The 7,482-nt window shown below is 33.8% G+C and overlaps 1 long non-coding RNA gene across 1 annotated transcript in view; it reads right to left on the bottom strand.

Annotated features, from left to right (window-relative positions):
• Positions 1-6,178, bottom strand: part of LOC311436889 — a 46,827-nt gene extending 40,649 nt beyond the window's left edge. The window contains exon 1 of the long non-coding RNA XR_014693157.1: positions 6,094-6,178. This is a non-coding gene — a long non-coding RNA (uncharacterized lncRNA). The remainder of the gene's footprint in view (positions 1-6,093) is intronic.
• Between the last annotated feature and the right edge of the window lie 1,304 nt (positions 6,179-7,482).

Below are 7,482 nucleotides of genomic sequence, written 5' to 3' on the forward strand. Positions count from 1 at the left end.
GGGGGCATTTATTTTCCTATGCAAGTTTGTTTTGTTTTTAGAACAAAAAGGATCAAACAGCAGCAGTAAAAAACAGCTCTCAAATATTATTTAATTACACGTAAGTCACGCCATTGTTTTCTGTCTCTTCTAAAAGCTGTTTAACAGGTTAGAATGCTTCTTCTGCTGGTTGTCACCATGAAAGATGTCAATAGACAGACGCAAAGCTCTCAAACTAAATCATTGATACCACAGACAAAACATTTCTCTACAGATAGCTAGATAGACTCTTGGATTGTAGATCCTTAAAAGTTTGCTCTTTCTAAATGTATTTATCCCTATGAATTCCACTCCCCTCCCCCCCCCCCCCCCCAAAAAAAAAAAAAAAAAAAAAAAAAAGAGATGAGCTCCTATTATTAAGGATTTAAGGACCCCAAAGAAAAAGACAAAGAAGGACTTAGGTGCTGAAGTCCATGCACTCCACTCCCAAATATTCTTTCTTATTTAACCATATAGACCCTTAGATATGGGTAGGCTTCCCCATTCTGGGGCTTCCATAAAAATTTTACATTTCATCTGTATTTAAAAATTCATCTTTTCAAAATTTTAATTGTTATCTTCAAAGCAAGTCCCTAACAGATGCTGCAGGAAAGATTGGTGCATGTCTAGAAGTAACACACAAATGGGAGTGGGAATACTCCCTTTATTGATAGGGCAAAGAGAAAGTAAGGTTGCTTTGTAGCACTTCATGCCTATTCGTGAAACAGCTATTCATCAAGATTTCTTTTGTCTGGATGCAAACACCAGCCAGAAATTTATTCCCGACTTCTGAAACCAATCTGATATTTTTTGGTGTGTTTGAACTTTGCTCCATCTGCCTGACAAGAATGAAGAACAACCCCTTCTTGCTCCCCCCAGTGTTATATTACACTGAAGTTTATTTTTCCCCTTTCATCATGCTTACCCCATGTCATAACAGGTCACCTCACATAATGCCCTCTAAATACTAACTCTGAGTGGAAAGGCTCAAGGGAAAACATTTCAACCTTTGCAACATAATAAATTAGAGATCGACAGGTAGGCCCATCTTTTACAAAGTTTCCAGGCTAGTGTCTATCCTCTGTCTTTATTCTCAAATAAAAGCTTTTTCTGAACCTTTTCAAAGATATAACATCACAAATCTTCCTGCTAGAAGTACTCATTTACTCAGCTCTGATCAGCAGGATTGTGAAGTGAGTGTCTCCCATACAGCCTCTGGCAAGGATTACAAAGAAATCAAATCTGAGATTTGCTGTTAATTATGAATGTCTAAAAGAAAGTGTGGAAATTGAAGAGAAGGAAAGAGATAGTTCTACAGCTTTTAAATAGAGTTGTTACAACTGCAAGACTAGACATTCACAGTCTGGTATCCTGTAAAGCAATTCACAGAAAATTTTCCTATGAGGCAATACATTTTATATCTTACATTTTCTATTTCTTGAAGAGATGAGCAGAGGAAATAGCTTATTGATGTATCTCAGGAGAAAAGCTTTAAAGGAAAGTTAAAATTCAGCACCAAACAGAAGTAGTACTGCATAACCTAAAATATTCCATTTGGGTAGGTTATTTTATTGTCCTGTTAGAAAAATAAAGTTTCTTCTCCCTGCACTGAAGGAATGTAAAGATTCCAAAGTCAACTGTGTGGACGATGTTAACTGTGAAATATATTATTCTTCTATAGTGTTGAAATGTAAATTATGAAGGAACTCCATCAAGTTTGCATGTCATTGTTAAGTCATCTATTGCATTTGGAACATGAAGATATATATATATGAATATATACAATGGAGGAAAAATAAAATAATAATAATAATTAAAAAAATCAAGGCTCAATGATATCGGCTGATGTCTAGCACATTTTAAGTGGCACACAGAGCAAAGGAAACTTTTGCCTCTTAAAAAGAGATGGATTAAATTCATTACTCTGTGAATGCTCTAAAGTTTTATTAATGTAAGTTCATGTTCAGTGCCCAGCTCTTTTCAGAGTAAGTGACGTGTCAGAGAAGGTTTCAAATGGAGACTGGTGTAAAACAATGTTCATCATCTGCTGCCAGGACATCTATAAACACCTTGCACCAACGACACAACAGAAAGCGGTGTTGAAAAAGTACTATTTGGAATCAGGACTGTGACTGGCTCCTTGACCTAAATTAATAGGAGTTATAGGACAAAGGGAACCTAGTAATATAAATACATTTATAAACAGTCATTTTAAACAACCTTGCATTTTTTTTCAGCAGAAGTAATAGATTATCCTTCAAAACCTAGAAGATCACTTATTATTTCATGGAACTCTGGACTTATTTTTTCCAGTTCCTTCCACAAAAACATATATCACATATGATATTTCATATGCAGATACCCTGCAGGGCATTTATTGTTAAAACAATTATGCAATTACACACATTTTTTCATATACAAAGTAAACATATCTATTTATTCTAGATCATGATAATTGTTCTGCCCTGAGTTCTTGATATTTTGGAAAGCAGGTTCTTTTAAATAACCAACTGCGTCACCTCCTGTATATTAAATTCACACTTGACATTGACTTTTAAGTCAGCCTACTCAGCAGCTTTGTCTAATATAGTTGCATGTTTCTCACCTACAGAGATATCTTTTCTTTTGAGAGTAGATGTGATGCAAAGGTCTGCAAGAAAACTTGAAGTTCCTGTCAAAACAGAAGCCAAGGAATCAAGAATCCAAGATTCTTGATTCTTTGATTCTTGATCCAACACCGTGGACCTCAGTTTGAGGCTTGAAATATATTGATTTACAAATAAATAAATACAGTTATAGAACTGAAACAATGAATATACACTACTCTGCAGCTTTTCTTGGAATACTAAAGATAGAACAGTAAATGAATGCATCCAGAATGAATAAATTCAGATTAGCAAGGCAATGAAAATTGTCATGAAGATACTTCTCAAATATATGAATCAAAGTTAAGATAGGAGGGTATATGGGTGACAGCAACTGTTTTATGGGTTATGCATATAGATTGGAAATATATTCCTACAGAAAATGTAAGAAATACATGTGTTTTTGTGACAGATTAACATTTAAAGTAAATGTATAGTAATGGTATAAATTAAACCGTATTTTCATAGTAGTTGCAGTTTGTAAAATGTGTGTCAGACTTGAATGATTTGTTAGTACAGTTTGTTAGCAGTAACCTGGAAATGTTTTAAATTGAATTAAATTAAAACTAAGGTTTCTTAGTTAAAATAGCATCTAGATGAAGGGGCTAGCAACCACAATCAGTTTTCAATATGATGCAGATAAAGAGAGATTGCAGTGCATACTGAAAGAATTATTTATACCATGAGTATTCATCAAACTTAACACATTAGTGATTGTGGTTTTTTGTTTGCTTGTTTGTTTTTAATGCATTAATCTTAGATACTACGTCATTCCACCACTCTCTTTTTCAATATTCAGGAAAAAAATGTACAATTGAAATTTCCAACCTTTAGATTTATGACTTACTCTCCCTGCTTGTTTAACATGTTTTCCAACTATTTCATATACAGGATACAACAGCTAGAATAAAAGAAACATTCTGATTGTTGCTACATCTACTAACATTCACCCTTGTCATATTTTGCACACTACATTAAGCAAAAACATAACAGGCAGTTATTACCGAGCCTGTTTTCTATTACAATGAATCTTTGTTGGGCAGGGGCAGAGAAGCAAGAAAAATGAACAGAGGTGGGAAAATAAAAATAAATAAAAATAACAACAACAACAACAAATAACTTCTCTAAAAGAAAATAGAGTGATTATGTTGTACCCTGTTAGGAGTGGTGATGAGGTTTCCAGAACAACAATGTACTCGTTATAAAAGATGCTTTAAATATAACATTATGGCAAAGGAAAAGAAAAATAAGAATCTAAATACAAATGTTGCTTTCAAACCAGAAATCTAATCATAAGAATAGCACAACAGAGGGTAGAAATTTCATATGCCAAGATGCACAGCAACTTCATATTACTGCACTGGGGGCACAATGGAGTATAGCAAGGCATAAGGTGATGTACTTACATCTTCCAAATGCATTTTATATATGTTCTTATAGTCATCTGCATTTTTTTTTTCTATTTATTAAATGTATTTAGTGAACAACGGTGTCTTACTGACAGCATGGCAGCCTCAGTGGTAAAAGCTCTGCTGAATCCCCAAGGAATCCCAGGAACTTGCAGCTTTGAAAGGAAGTCTTTTTTGCCTGGCCAGAGGTACTGGCACAGCCAGGCAAGGGTCATTCACCAAGAACATTCTGCAAGGATATAACTGAAATTTCTGTAAAGCATTTCTGTTCCTCTCTCCTTTTCTTTTCTTTTTCCCCTTTCTCCTATCCCTCTAGCCAGCCCCCTTCACTCTACAAATATTAATTGACAAATTCTGTCTATATTTGCAAATGGTTTGGGAAAATGGAACTTATTTGCAAATTGGCTGGCTGAAAACCTAAAATTCACTCAGCTTCATGTTGCACCTCAAATTATCCAAGTGTCTTTTATGATATTTAACATTTTACTCTTTATTTTGGTGTCAGTCCAAAAAGTTAGTGCATGGACTGGTACTGAATGCTACCATAGCAATGTGAGTTAGCAGAGAGATTTAAAATCCAGTTAAATGTTATGAAAAAACAGGCATAAACTAACATGTCTTTTCATACAAACAAGATATCCTTTTCATACAATATGTGATATTGCTAAAGGGCTATGCCCATGTAAGTAGATGAGAATTACTGTCTCACTGCTCAGCTGAACACACAAATATTTTATTTCTTAAAGGTGAAACATGACTTTCAGTCACATATTCCAAATTAAGGGTTACTATTTATTTCTAGTAATTAAATCTTATTGAAGATCTTTTGAGAGCTGCACCCTAACTGAAAAAATAAATACATGCACATTTAGTTGATATAAAATAGAATAGGCAGTCCAAAGCACACTGAAAACACTGGGAATATGACTTCATTTGGTTTTAGATCAAGCCTTTGAAATACAAATAGTTTAAGAAAAAATACTGAAAGCTTTAAAATACACACACATGCAATATACATATATATTGTTTTAGATATGTTGACACGGCCTCTCCATATTCCATGGGAAAAAAAGAATATTAAAAACTAGGAATCATGATTGCCTTCAAAGTATACAAGAGATAACAAATCAAATCAATGGCCCTTATCTCTGCAGACTACTGAAATCTCCAGGAACACAAAAACTTCTTGGCATTTCTTTGCATGAGAAATCTAATATGCATGTTATTCATATCCCCACAAAGGTGAACAATTAGAATTTATTCTTTAGCCATATCTTTCTTGCTGGTAAGAAAGTGTCTGGGGAGCTAGAAAAATCTGGGATTTTTTTTAGGTTTAAAACAAAATGTCTGGGAAAGATTGTCCTCCTTCGTTACAGAAAATATCAGAAATATCATGCTATCAGTCTGTTGTCATTCCAGTTAGTAAAAATGAATAGGAAGGTTAAATGCATATGCAACATTTGTTTTTGATCTCTTCTGTTATGAATAGGGTTTACTGCAAGGCAAAATATAGGCTTAATATTTAATCTGAGTAGAGCAAGATATGAAAATTATATGCGTGGCTGGAAACATTGGACTATATACACCTTAATCAACTTCACTGGAGATCTTTCTGAGCAAGAGAATAGTGCACGCCTATTCTGTGCAATTGTTTCATTCTTGCTGGCACTGAAACTTATGCAGGAATTTCTTCTGAGATGGGGATTTTAAGAAAATGTTTATTTAGCTATCTAGTGCTACTCCTATTAATTTCATGGAGCTTAAATTCTCCTTGGATGAGCTTATTTTATTTATTTTTACTTTTAAAATAGAGTCTGTCTTTAGCCAAAACCTAAGCAAAATTACGATACAATACTAGAACTATTTTTTTTTGTCTAAAAATATTATTTTTTTCCAAGCTACAACAATTAATTCAAAATATGTCCCACTTACAACAGCCTTCAAACATATGTCAGTTACCAATTCATCATGGTTTTGAATCTACATATTACATAATTCCGTAAGTAAAGAAAAGAAAGTACCTTTAGGGTTCCTTGAATTCAATGTAGAGAGTACAATATCATACAAATCAGATTTTCATCATTGCGATGAGAAGGTGGAGTCCAAAGAGCATCTCCTGTAGTCAAGACCAAGAAACATTTCAGCCTTCAGATACAAGTACCTGAAACTCTGCTCTCCCATTAGCTGACATCAAAGGTAAAAATTAGAGTGGTGGCAGAGTATTTATTCCCTATTAAAGCCATCAAATAATTATCTGAATGTTTTAATAGTCACACTTCAGAATGTTTTCAAATGGAGTAGTCCAAAAACAATGGAAAGATTTAAACTTCAAGATCTATATGACAAAAAATATATAAATAAAAAATAATAATTAAAAAAAAAAACACTCTTCCCCCCGCCCCCCCCAAACAATTTTGCCAATGTTGCAAAATCTATTTCCTATGCTAAGGAACATGTGTAGAAATACCCCAGATTTCTGATGGTACTTAATGAAACAGGTGACTAGTTGTTCCCATCACTTATTTCAGTCATTTTTATTCTCTTTCTGTTCCACAGCCATTGCCTCCACTGGGTGGTGAATGAGACTTATCAAATAAACAATCTGATTACAATTCTATCAGCAGAAATAAATAAACAATGTTTAGACGTGTTAGTTTCTGAAAATGTATAATAATAATTTGTCTGCAGCCTGTTACATAACAGTATTCAGTACTATACATTGACTTCTAAATAATGAATTTATTTTTTTTCCCAAGGATAAGCCTTCAGATTTAACTGTATCATCAAGGGAAGCTTGCATTCCAAGCATCAAGAAGTATGGTTTCAATATTTAAAAGATTAAAAAATTCAATTAGACTGAAAATATGAAGTGAATTTCTTATATATATATATACTTTCCTTTTGCTTGGAAGACATTCTGAATTTAAAATCTCCCTTTTCTGTCAGTCCCCAAAGTGAATAAATTTACACACATTTAAGTATTTACTGGATTTTGCTACAGAGGGAAAAATTACAAGGGGAGATAAACTGTGGAAGTATGAAAGAGTTAAGAGCTAATGTTACCCCTTCTGTCTTCTTAGAGTTCCCTTGTTTGGTTGGTTGGTGTTTGGTTTTTTTTGTTGTTGTTTGTTTGTTTGTTTTTCCTGCTTGTTTCTTTGTTTTAATTGTCTGTCTGTGAGGAAATTCAACCTTTACGCAAAGAGCGGTGATTATGTATGGGAGATGCATACAGAGGGAAGAGCACGGAAGAGAAGACAGGCAGTGTGGGAAGAAGGAGCAGATAAGGAAAGGAAACATGCAAAAAATTAAGCTAAAGTACGCAGAGTGAAAAATGAATCATAGGCTTAAAAAAATACCAAAAAATAAGAGGGGAAATTCTTGCACAACTATTCATACTTGCCACATATGGA

Source organism: Aythya ferina (genome assembly GCF_964211825.1).
Source record: "Aythya ferina genome assembly, chromosome: 4".
NCBI classification, from domain to species: domain Eukaryota; kingdom Metazoa; phylum Chordata; class Aves; order Anseriformes; family Anatidae; genus Aythya; species Aythya ferina.